The sequence below is a fragment of the Mustelus asterias genome, unplaced genomic scaffold (genome assembly GCF_964213995.1).
Source record: "Mustelus asterias unplaced genomic scaffold, sMusAst1.hap1.1 HAP1_SCAFFOLD_301, whole genome shotgun sequence".
Taxonomy (NCBI): domain Eukaryota; kingdom Metazoa; phylum Chordata; class Chondrichthyes; order Carcharhiniformes; family Triakidae; genus Mustelus; species Mustelus asterias.
Genome location: NW_027590266.1, coordinates 19,691 through 30,268, shown reverse-complemented (window position 1 = coordinate 30,268; position 10,578 = coordinate 19,691).

Genomic DNA, 10,578 nt, shown 5'->3' with positions numbered 1-10,578 from the left:
ATGATGTTAAGAAAGTACACGTTCCGATCTGTTGAGGGAAGGGGGCCCTTAAAATCCACACTCAGCCTCTCGAAGGGGCGAGTGGCCTTGACCAAATGTGCCCGGTCAGGTCGGTAAAAGTGCGGTTTGCATTCCGCGCAAATCCGACAGCTCCTTGTCACTGACCTGACGTCCTCCACCGAGTAAGGCAGGTTGCGGGCTTTGATAAAGTGGTAGAGCCGAGTGACCCCAGGATGGCACAGGTCATTATGGAGGGCGTTCAAGCGATCCTCCTGCATAGTAGCGCATGTTCCGCGCGAGAGGGCATCCGAGGGCTCATTGAGTTTCCCTGGACGATACATGATATCGTAATTATAGGTGGAGAGCTCAATTCTCCACCGCAAGATCTTGTCATTCTTGATCTTGCCCCTCTGCGTGTTATTGAACATGAACGCCACGGACCGCTGGTCCGTGATCAGGGTGAACCGCTTCCCCGCCAGGTAATGGCGCCAGTGTCTGACGGCCTCCACAATGGCCTGGGCCTCCTTTTCCACCGCTGAATGCCGAATTTCGGGACCTTGGAGGGTGCGGGAAAAAAACGCGACGGGCCTGCCTGCCTGGTTTAGTGTGGCGGCCAGGGCGAAATCAGATGCATCGCTTTCCACCTGAAAAGGGATGGATTCGTCTACCGCGTGCATCGTGGCTTTCGCAATGTCGTGTTTCAACGCCTTGAAGGCCAATTGGGCCTCTGGCGTGAGTGGAAAAGTCGTGGACTTCATAAGCGGACGGGCTTTGTCCGCGTAGTTGGGGACCCACTGCGCATAATAGGAGAAGAAGCCTAGGCATCTCCTCAGTGCTTTTGCGCTAGCGGGCAAAGGAAGTTCAACAAGGGGGTGCATACGGTCGGGATCAGGGCCAATGACCCCGTTTTCCACTACGTATCCCAGGATGGCTAACCGGCGCGTACGGAATACACACTTCTCCCTGTTGTAGGTCAAATTCAGGCGAGATGGAGTGCGTAAAAAGTTCTGGAGATTTGTGTCATGGCCCTGCTGATCACGGCCGCAGATGGTGACATTATCCAGGTACGGGAAGGTAGCCCGCAGCCCGTTCTGGTCCACCATTCGGTCCATAGCACGCTGGAAGACCGAGACCCCATTGGTGACACCAAATGGAACCCTAAGAAACTGATACAGACGACCATCCGCCTCAAAAGCCGTGTAATGTCGGTCCTCTGGGCGGATGGGGAGTTGGTGGTAGGTGGACTTAAGGTCTATGGTGGAGAACACCCGGTACTGCGCAATCTGATTGACCATATCAGATATGCGCGGGAGAGGATACGCATCCAGCTGCGTATATCGATTAATGGTCTGACTGTAATCAATGACCATCCGGGGTTTGTTCCCGCTCTTAACCACCACAACCTGTGCTCTCCACGGACTAACACTGGGCTGTATAATCCCTTCTTTGAGGAGCCGCTGAACCTCAGATCTGATGAAGATCCGATCTTCAGTGCTGTAACGCCTACTTTTAGTAGCGATGGGCTTGCAGCCTGGTACCAGATTCTTGAATAAAGAGGGTGTGGTGATCTTTAATGTAGAAAGATTGCATGCGGGGCGCTTTGGACAATTTGGAGGCTGCAGCCGGTCCCCTACTGTCAGCGAAGGGAGTGGCCCACCGTACTGTAGGATCACACTCTTCATGTGGACCATAAAGTTTAGTCCGAGGAGAATTGGTGCGCAAAGATGCGGCAACACAAGGAGCCTGAATCGCTCGTAAATTGTGCCCTGCACTTTCAGAGTTACCACACAACGTCCTTGAACAGGGACAGACCGGGACCGTGATGCCATAGAGATTGTCTGTTTGGCAGGTTGAACCTGGAGTCCACACCTCTTTACAGTGTCAGGGTGAATAAAGCTCTCAGTGCTCCCGCTGTCAAACAGACAATAAATTGCACGACCATTTACCTTTATGTCCATTATTGAACTGTCAAGCCTGTGGTGCTTAGCCTGGTTCAGGGTGATCGACGCCACAGTTGGCCCTTGAACGTCACTGCAGGCAGCTGAGGTCGATGCTGAGGACCCCTGCTGGTCGCTCCTGGTCGTCGTCGACCAAAATGGCCACCCCCATGAATCGCACATGGTTGAGGACGCCAAGCGTAGCGACTCCTGGTGGTCATCCTCCTCCGACTCCGTCGACCACAATGGCGTCATCCTGGACTTGCACGTGGATGAACCCCGTGGGTACTTCGACGTCGATGGTGATGATCCCCGTTCTGAAGGGTCACAGGCTGCACTGCCGTTCTTGGGATTTGATCTGCACACCTTTGCGTAGTGTCCCTTTTTACCGCATTGATTACAGACCACCGCTTTAGCAGGACACTTTTGTCGTGGATGCTTGGTTCCTCCGCAGAAGTAGCACCGCGGGCCGCATGGGGCTGCCGCCGTCGTCGGGTCTACATGGAAGCACGCCATAACACTGCACTTCGAGCCCGTGGGGCGAGGAGGGATTTGTGACTGCTCCTGCCACGTTGTCTCCACGTGGTCCTCCGGATACAGGACCAAGCTCTTCGAAGCCGCCTCAAGCATTTCAGCCATCTCCATAGCTTGGGTCAGGTTGAGATTCCCCTTTTCTAGCAGCTTGAGACGGATGTACGAAGACCCTACCCCTGCCACAAACGCATCTCGGGTGAGATCATACATATACTGCTCAGCCGACACAGCTTTGCAGTCGCAGCCCCTGGCAAGCTGCAAGAGCTCATTGGCGTAATCCTCCATGGTTTCGCCCGACTGCCGACGTCGTGTAGCGAGGAGGTAACGAGCGTGGATCTCGTTGGGAGGTCTCGTGTAGCGCTTTTTTAAAAGCTCGAGGGCCCTCGGGTAGGTGGTGGCCGCACGGATCGCGAGGTAGACAGTGTCGCTTACCCTCGCATGGAGGACCCGGAGTCTGTCGTCATCTGTGATGACCGCTGCGGAGGCTGCCAGGTAGTCCTCAAAACACTTCAGCCAGTGGTCGAAGGTGTTAGAGGCGCCCACCGCACGTGGATCCAGCATCAGATGCTCTGGCTTTAAGATTTGTTCCATACTCTCCTTTCCGTCGAGAGCTTAGTGTTAGGCAATAAAATTGATGCACGTCAATCGAACTCAAGACACAAGGCTTCGGTAACTGAAGGCTTTTATTGCCTAACAATGGAACTACTAGAACGTAAGTACACCACCCCAGACTGACGAGGTCCCGCCCGAGCAGGGGGTCTTATACCTCTCCCAGGAGGCGGAGCCCGACTGGGATGTGCCACAACAGTAACAACCACAGGTGTATTAATCCCACCCGAGCCCAACAACAACATTAGAACAATCCCACAGTGTGAACACCCTAGCCCAACAACAACATTAGAACAACCCCACAGTGGGAACCAACAATGGTTCACCACACCGGGAAAGACCATTTTCTACCGACTGTCACCATCTCACTGAAGGGGAAAGCAGTAAATGGGGGAAGGCTAAAGGATATAAAAATGGGTTAAATTGGATTGAAAAGAATAAAACACAATGGCTGCAGATACTGATTTTATAAACAGTGATTTCAATTGTAATTGTATATTCAGAGACTGAATGTTAAAACAACCAATAAAATTACACTATGTTGCTAATCCCATTGGATGAGAATGGGTTTGTGGTTCAGAATATGATGAGGGTAAAATCTGCAAGTTAATTCCTGTTGGTCGGGAATGTTTACAGCCAGTTTTGAACGTTTTCATGAGCAACATTTCAGGTACTTCATCCTGATCAACACACAGCAACCTGGTCACAAGTTACATACTCCATTTTGAGGTTGGCACCTCTCAGTCAAGGGAAGATGTTATAAGAATTGAAAACTAAGACGATAGTGTGGCACGATGGATCAGTGATTCGCTCTGCTGCGTCTCATTGCCAGGAATCCATGTTTGATTCCAGTCTTGGGTGACTGTCTGGGTGGAGTTTGCATGTTCTCCTCAAGTCTGCGTGGGTTTCTTCTGGATGCTCCGGTGTCTTCCCACACTCCAAAGATTTGGAGGCTGGGTGGATTGGCCGTTCTAAATTGCCCCGTAATCTCTAAAAGATGTGCAGGTTAGGTGGATTGGCTTTGGAAAATGCATGGGTCTACAGGGATGGGGTGGAGGGGAGGGCCTGGGTGGGATAATTTTGCGGAGAGGTGGTGCAGACACGATGGGACGGCTTGCCGTGATCTGCACTGTTTGGATTGCATGGTTGAAGTGAAAAATATTGATAACGTTATCGTTACAGACAACAATTTTAACAACAGAAGTCACACATGTCATAGAACATAGAACATAGAACAGTACAGCACAGAACAGGCCCTTCAGCACACGATGTTGTGCCGAGCTTTATCTGAAACCAAGATCAAGCTATCCCACTCCCTATCATCCTGGTGTGCTCCATGTGCCTATCCAATAACCGCTTAAATGTTCCTAAAGTGTCTGACTCCACTATCACTGCAGGCAGTCCATTCCACACCCCAACCACTCTCTGCGTAAAGAACCTACCTCTGATATCCTTCCTGTATCTCCCACCACGAACCCGATAGTTATGCCCCCTTGTAATAGCTCCATCCACCCGAGGAAATAGTCTTTGAACGTTCACTCTATCTATCCCCTTCATCATTTTATAAACCTCTATTAAGTCTCCCCTCAGCCTCCTCCGCTCCAGAGAGAACAGCCCTAGCTCCCGCAACCTTTCCTCATAAGACATACCCTCCAAACCAGGCAGCATCCTGGTAAATCTCCTCTGCACTCTTTCCAGCGCTTCCACATCCTTCCTATAGTGAGGTGACCAGAACTGTAAACAATGCTCCAAATGTGGTCTCACCAAGGTCCTGTACAGTTGCAGCATAACCCCACGGCTCTTAAACTTCAACCCCCTGTTAATAAAAGCTAACACACTATAGGCCTTCTTCACAGCTCTATCCACTTGAGTGGCAACCTTTAGAGATCTGTGGATATGAACCCCAAGATCTCTCTGTTCCTCCACAGTCTTCAGAACCCTACCTTTCACCCTGTAATCCACATTTAAATTAGTCCTACCAAAATGAATCACCTCACATTTATCAGGGTTAAACTCCATTTGCCATTTTTCAGCCCAGCTTTGCATCCTATCTATGTCTCTTTGCAGCCTACAACAGCCCTCCACCTCATCCACTACTCCACCAATCTTGGTGTCATCAGCAAATTTACTGATCCACCCTTCAGCCCCCTCCTCTAAGTCATTAATAAAAATCACAAAGAGCAGAGGACCAAGCACTGATCCCTGCGGCACTCCGCTAGCAACCTGCCTCCAATCCGAAAATTTTCCATCCACCACCACCCTCTGTCTTCGATCAGACAGCCAGTTACCTATTCAATCGGCCAACTTTCCCTCTATCCCACACCTCCTCACTTTCATCATAAGCCGACCATGGGGGACCTTATCAAACGCCTTACTAAAATCCATGTATATGACATCAACTGCCCTACCTTCATCAACACACTTAGTTACCTCCTCAAAAAATTCTATCAAATTTGTGAGGCACGACTTGCCCTTCACGAATCCATGCTGACTATCCCGGATTAATCCGCATCTTTCTAAATGGTCGTAAATCCCATCTCTCAGGACCTTTTCCATCAATTTACCAACCACCGAAGTAAGACTAACCGGTCTATAATTACCAGGGTCATTTCTATTCCCTTTCTTAAACAGAGGAACAACATTCGCCATTCCCCAGTCCTCTGGCACCATCCCCGTGGACAGCGAGGACCCAAAGATCAAAGCCAAAGGCTCTGCAATCTCATCCCTTGCCTCCCAAAGAATCCTAGGATACATTTCATCAGGCCCAGGGGACTTATCGACCTTCAGTTTATTCAAAACTGCCAGGACATCCTCCCTCCGAACATCTATTTCCTCTATGTCGATGGAATTTATCTCCTAGAACCCAGACAGTGATGTTTCTCTGCCAATGAGGATGGTCCCCAATCTCCAATTGCCCCTTTGGCAATTTTTCGAAAGACAAAATGAAATTCAATTAAAGATTTAATTCCACCCAGTGAGAGATTCCCTGCTGCTGATTGGATACAGACGCTTAAAGTGTAAAATAGTTATCAATTCACAAATGGGAAATTTGTAATAAAATGGAACAAATTCTCCTTCATTTTAGTTAAAATACTAAAAGAAAATCACTGCACTCAGTATAGAACCCAAAGGAAAATGCAACAGGTGAGTTGTCAAAAACATTCTGGAGTCCTTGGGCACAGTTTTCCCAGCTCGCTGCACTGCTCGAGTTGCAGTTCAAGTTCAGGAAAAGAGTTAAACCTGCTGCAACTGCTTAAGTTTGAGTTGGTACCTAACGTGCTAAATAAAGGGATTGTTGAATGAATTAAGAGTCAACTCCTGTCTTTGTTTCTCACGGTAAACTGGAATGCTTGGATGGTGTTTATATTAATCGGCAAGTTGGACAGGAAACTCAACTTCACTCATTGGAAAAATGTTAAATTCAATTATGAAAGAGAGAATAAGAGTGCATTTGGAAATCTTCAACTATTTTGTAAAGATCTGATCAAGCAGAGACAGTCTGGTTTCATGGAGGAGAAATCATGTCTGACAAATTTAGTCGTGTTCTCTGAGGAGTTATCAGCCAGAGTGGATAGAGGGGAACCAGCTGATGTGGTATATTTGGATTTTCATTTGATAAGGTGCCACAGAAAAGGCTACTATGCAAGACAGGAGCTCATGACATTGGAGGTAATACTCTGGCATGGATAGAGCACTGACCAACTGACAGGAAGCAGTGAGTAGCGATAAGGGGGTCTTTCTCAGGTTGGAGGGCAGTAACCAGTGGAGTGCCACTGGAACTGCAGCTTTTCGCAATATAGATTCATGATTTGGAGGAAGGAACAGAGTACTGTGGCCAAGTTATGGATGAGATTGTTCATTTTGGAAGAAAAATGAGAGGGTGGGCCGTTTTTTAAATGGAGAGAGACTGCAGAAAGCTGCAGCACACGGGGACTTGGAGGTCCTTCTTCATGAAACCCAGAAAGCGAGCATACAGGTGCAGGAGGAAATAGGGAAGGCAAATGGAATGCTGGCTTTTATTTCAAACAGGCTGGAGTACAAAAGTAAAGAGGTGTTGCTGCAACTGTTAAGTGCTACATTTAGAATATTATATCGAGTTTTTAAAAAATTCTTTCATGGGATGTGGGTGTCGCTGGCTCGGCCAGCTTTTATTGTCCATCCCTCTCTGTGGGGCAATTTAAATGTCAATCATATTACTTTGAGTCTGGAATCACATGTAGGCCAGACCAGGTAAGGAGGGTGGATTTCATCCCCCAAAGGACATGAGTGAGCTAGATATGTTTTTATAATAATTGACAATGGCTTCATGATCATCATTACAGACTTTTAATTCCAGATTTTTATTCAATTCAAATTTAACCATCAAACATGATGGGATTTGAACCTGGGTCCTCAGAGGATTACCCGGGGTTGGTGGATTACTAGTTCAGTGACAATACCACTGCACCACTGTCTTCCCTTTGGTTTTCTTATTTAAGGAAAGACATATTATCATTGCAGGTAGTACAGAGGAGGTTTACTAGAATGATCCTGGCTATGGAGAGTCCGGATGTGGAGATGCTGGCGTTGGACTGGGGTGTTGTTGAAGGGAGATTTAAAGAATAGGTTTAGAGGAAACAATATCCTTGGTTTATGTGCCTTTATAACAATTTATATTCAAAGGTACCTCTATAGCAATTTATATTAGTAGGAATAAATAGTATATAATAAATATGTATGAATTTATCGTTCTACGATTACAAAGGACATGCATGAAAACTCCGCATGTTAATAGGAGCTCAGGATAGTAAAACGACACAAGATGGATGCGAGCTTTTAGCCACATTCCTGAACACCATTAGCTGGCTTGAGCATAAGCTTGTGTACAATAGACCACAGATACTGGTGACTGGTACCAGTCTATGGTCTGAGGCCTCGGATGAAAACTAGACACAGAGGATTAGGGAGGACAGTCAAGGGAGATGATAAGGAGGCCCACTGGACAAGAAGTATTGTACACTCAAGGACTCCAGATGGGAGAAAGAAAGATAATATTGACTGAGGTACCATGAGTCGTGTCCATGAGACCACGAGCTGATCATTCACAAGGCCACCTTCCAAGAGTTGTGGAAATACAACTCTTCACTCACCTGAAGAAGTGGCAACGCTCCGAAAGCTCGTGCGACCAAATAAACCTGTTGGACTTTAACCTGGTGTTGTGAGACTTCTTGCTATGGAGAGTCCGCCATCTGAGGAAAGATAAAACAGGTTGGGTCCATACTCCTTGGAGTTCAGAAGAATGAGAAGTGATGTGTTTGAAACATTTAAGTTTCTTCAGGGCTTTAGACAGTATGAATGTTGGGAGGATCTTTCCACTCATAATATATTGTAGGATCAGAGAGCATAGTTGCGGAATAAGTTGTATTCATTTCAGACAGATTTCAGGGAGAATTTCATCTCTCTGACTGATGTATCTTTGGAATTCTTTACCCAGAAAACTGTGGAGGCCGAATCCTTGAATATTTTCAAGGCTGAGATCGATAGGTTTTTAATCAGTCGGGGAATTAAAGGTTACGGAGATAAGACAGGAAAGAGAACTTAGCGAGTGTTAGATCAGACATGATCTTATTAACTGGCAGAGCAGACTTGAAGGCTTAATGGGCTACTCCTGAGCCTCTTTCTTATGGTCTTGGTTAAGAAGGGGAAAATGGAGTACATGAGAAAGCTTATGGGGAACATATGACTGGAAAAGATTCTACAGGTGTGTGAAGAGAAAAAGATTGGTGAAGGTCCTTTACAGTCAAAAACAAGGGGAATTATAATGGGGAAAAAAGAAATGGCTGACCAACTATATACGTATTTGGATCTGTCTTCACAAAGGAGAACACAAAGAAGATGGCAGCAATGTTTGGGGAACAAAAGCTTTAGTGAGTCAAAGACTCCAACGACTGTGCAATTCCGTATTAATTCATCTCTGAAAATCTTATAGTCACAATGTTCTGCTAGCCTGTACAGGCAATTTATGAATGAATCCATGCATTCGCTCTATTTTTCTTTCCTCTTTTTAGATTTTGCATGTTCAAAGTTTAATATTTTTCAATACTTAAGTATGAAACATATGACCGGGGGACTTCATCATAAGAGCCTGAAGTCCCATCGACTTTCTTTCTCACCATTGTACCATCTGCAATAGTTCCTATTGTGTAGTGTAAAGTACTGACCTGATGCTTTTGTTCCTTCTTGTGCAAACCTGAAGCTGTTCTGTGTCTGTCCCTCTTTCAGTGGCTGTACCACTTTCAAGGCTGTTGAGAGCCTTGAGCACTTCGGGACAATTCTGGGTGTGGTAATGTAGACTCTATGCTCATCCTAAACACTGGATCTGTTGCTGCTTGAATAGTTTGGTTTATAGATTGTTATCTATGCTTGCTTCTATCCAGGCTATATCTCAGCCGCATCTGCCACACCACAATGCTCTGAATTCTTAGATGAGTCTTCAATCAATTTTCTTCTCATCTGTTCTCCAAGGATCTATAGGTCAGTCAGGTCTGCAGACTTTACTTGGAGTTTTTCTTAGTATTTTACTCATTGCCCACTGCCACCATGTCTTGTATTGTGTTCAGTATCCAGATGGGAGTATTTAGGATTTGCCTGTTCCCCTGAGAAAGCTACTTAACACCAGTTGGTAAAAACATTTTTATTTATTTACACGTCTCTGCACAGCTTAATAACTCCACACGAGGTTGTTCTTCTGTTTCCCCCTGGATCACAGTTACCCAATCATGTGACACTGTTAAAGTTTCAAGTTCATTTATTAGCATCACAATTAGGCTTCCATTAACATTGCAATGAAGTTACAGTGAAAATCCGCGAGTCGCCACACTCCAGTGCCTGTTCAGGTTGAGGGAGAATTTATACACCTAATCAGCATTTTGGACTGTGGGAGGAAACCGGCGGACCCAGAGGAAACCCACGCAGATATGAGGAGAATGTGCAGACTCTGCACAGACAGCAATGACATCAGAATCAGGTGTTTCTGGTAACTCTTTACTTTACAGGTTTGGCAATGAGTGGGGGTTTGAAGTCCGTGAGATTAATGGCATATCTGGAAGTCATTGGCAAATAACTCCGGAGCTATTGATGAGAAAGCTAATCGCTGAGTCGCAGCAGAGAATGTGCAATGCGATATATAAACTTTCCAAATACACCGAGCATGATTGAGGAGAGAATGGGGCAGACCATGTCAACTCTGAGAGACATCGGGCCCAATCTTACAGGCCACCCACACCATACTCTTGCAGCCGCGAGGTCGGGGAATTTGGCGCCCAACCAAATCTCCGTTCGCTGCAGTGGAATGGGAAAATCCCACCAGCATCAACGGTGATAATATTCCGGCCATGATGTCACTGGGCATTGCGACGCTGTTGTTCTGATCCACATCAAAATGCTCTCCATTGAAGCAAATACAACACATGTGTTCAAAAGGCAATGGCCATCAGGGTCCTTGGTAAGTCACTCCGGC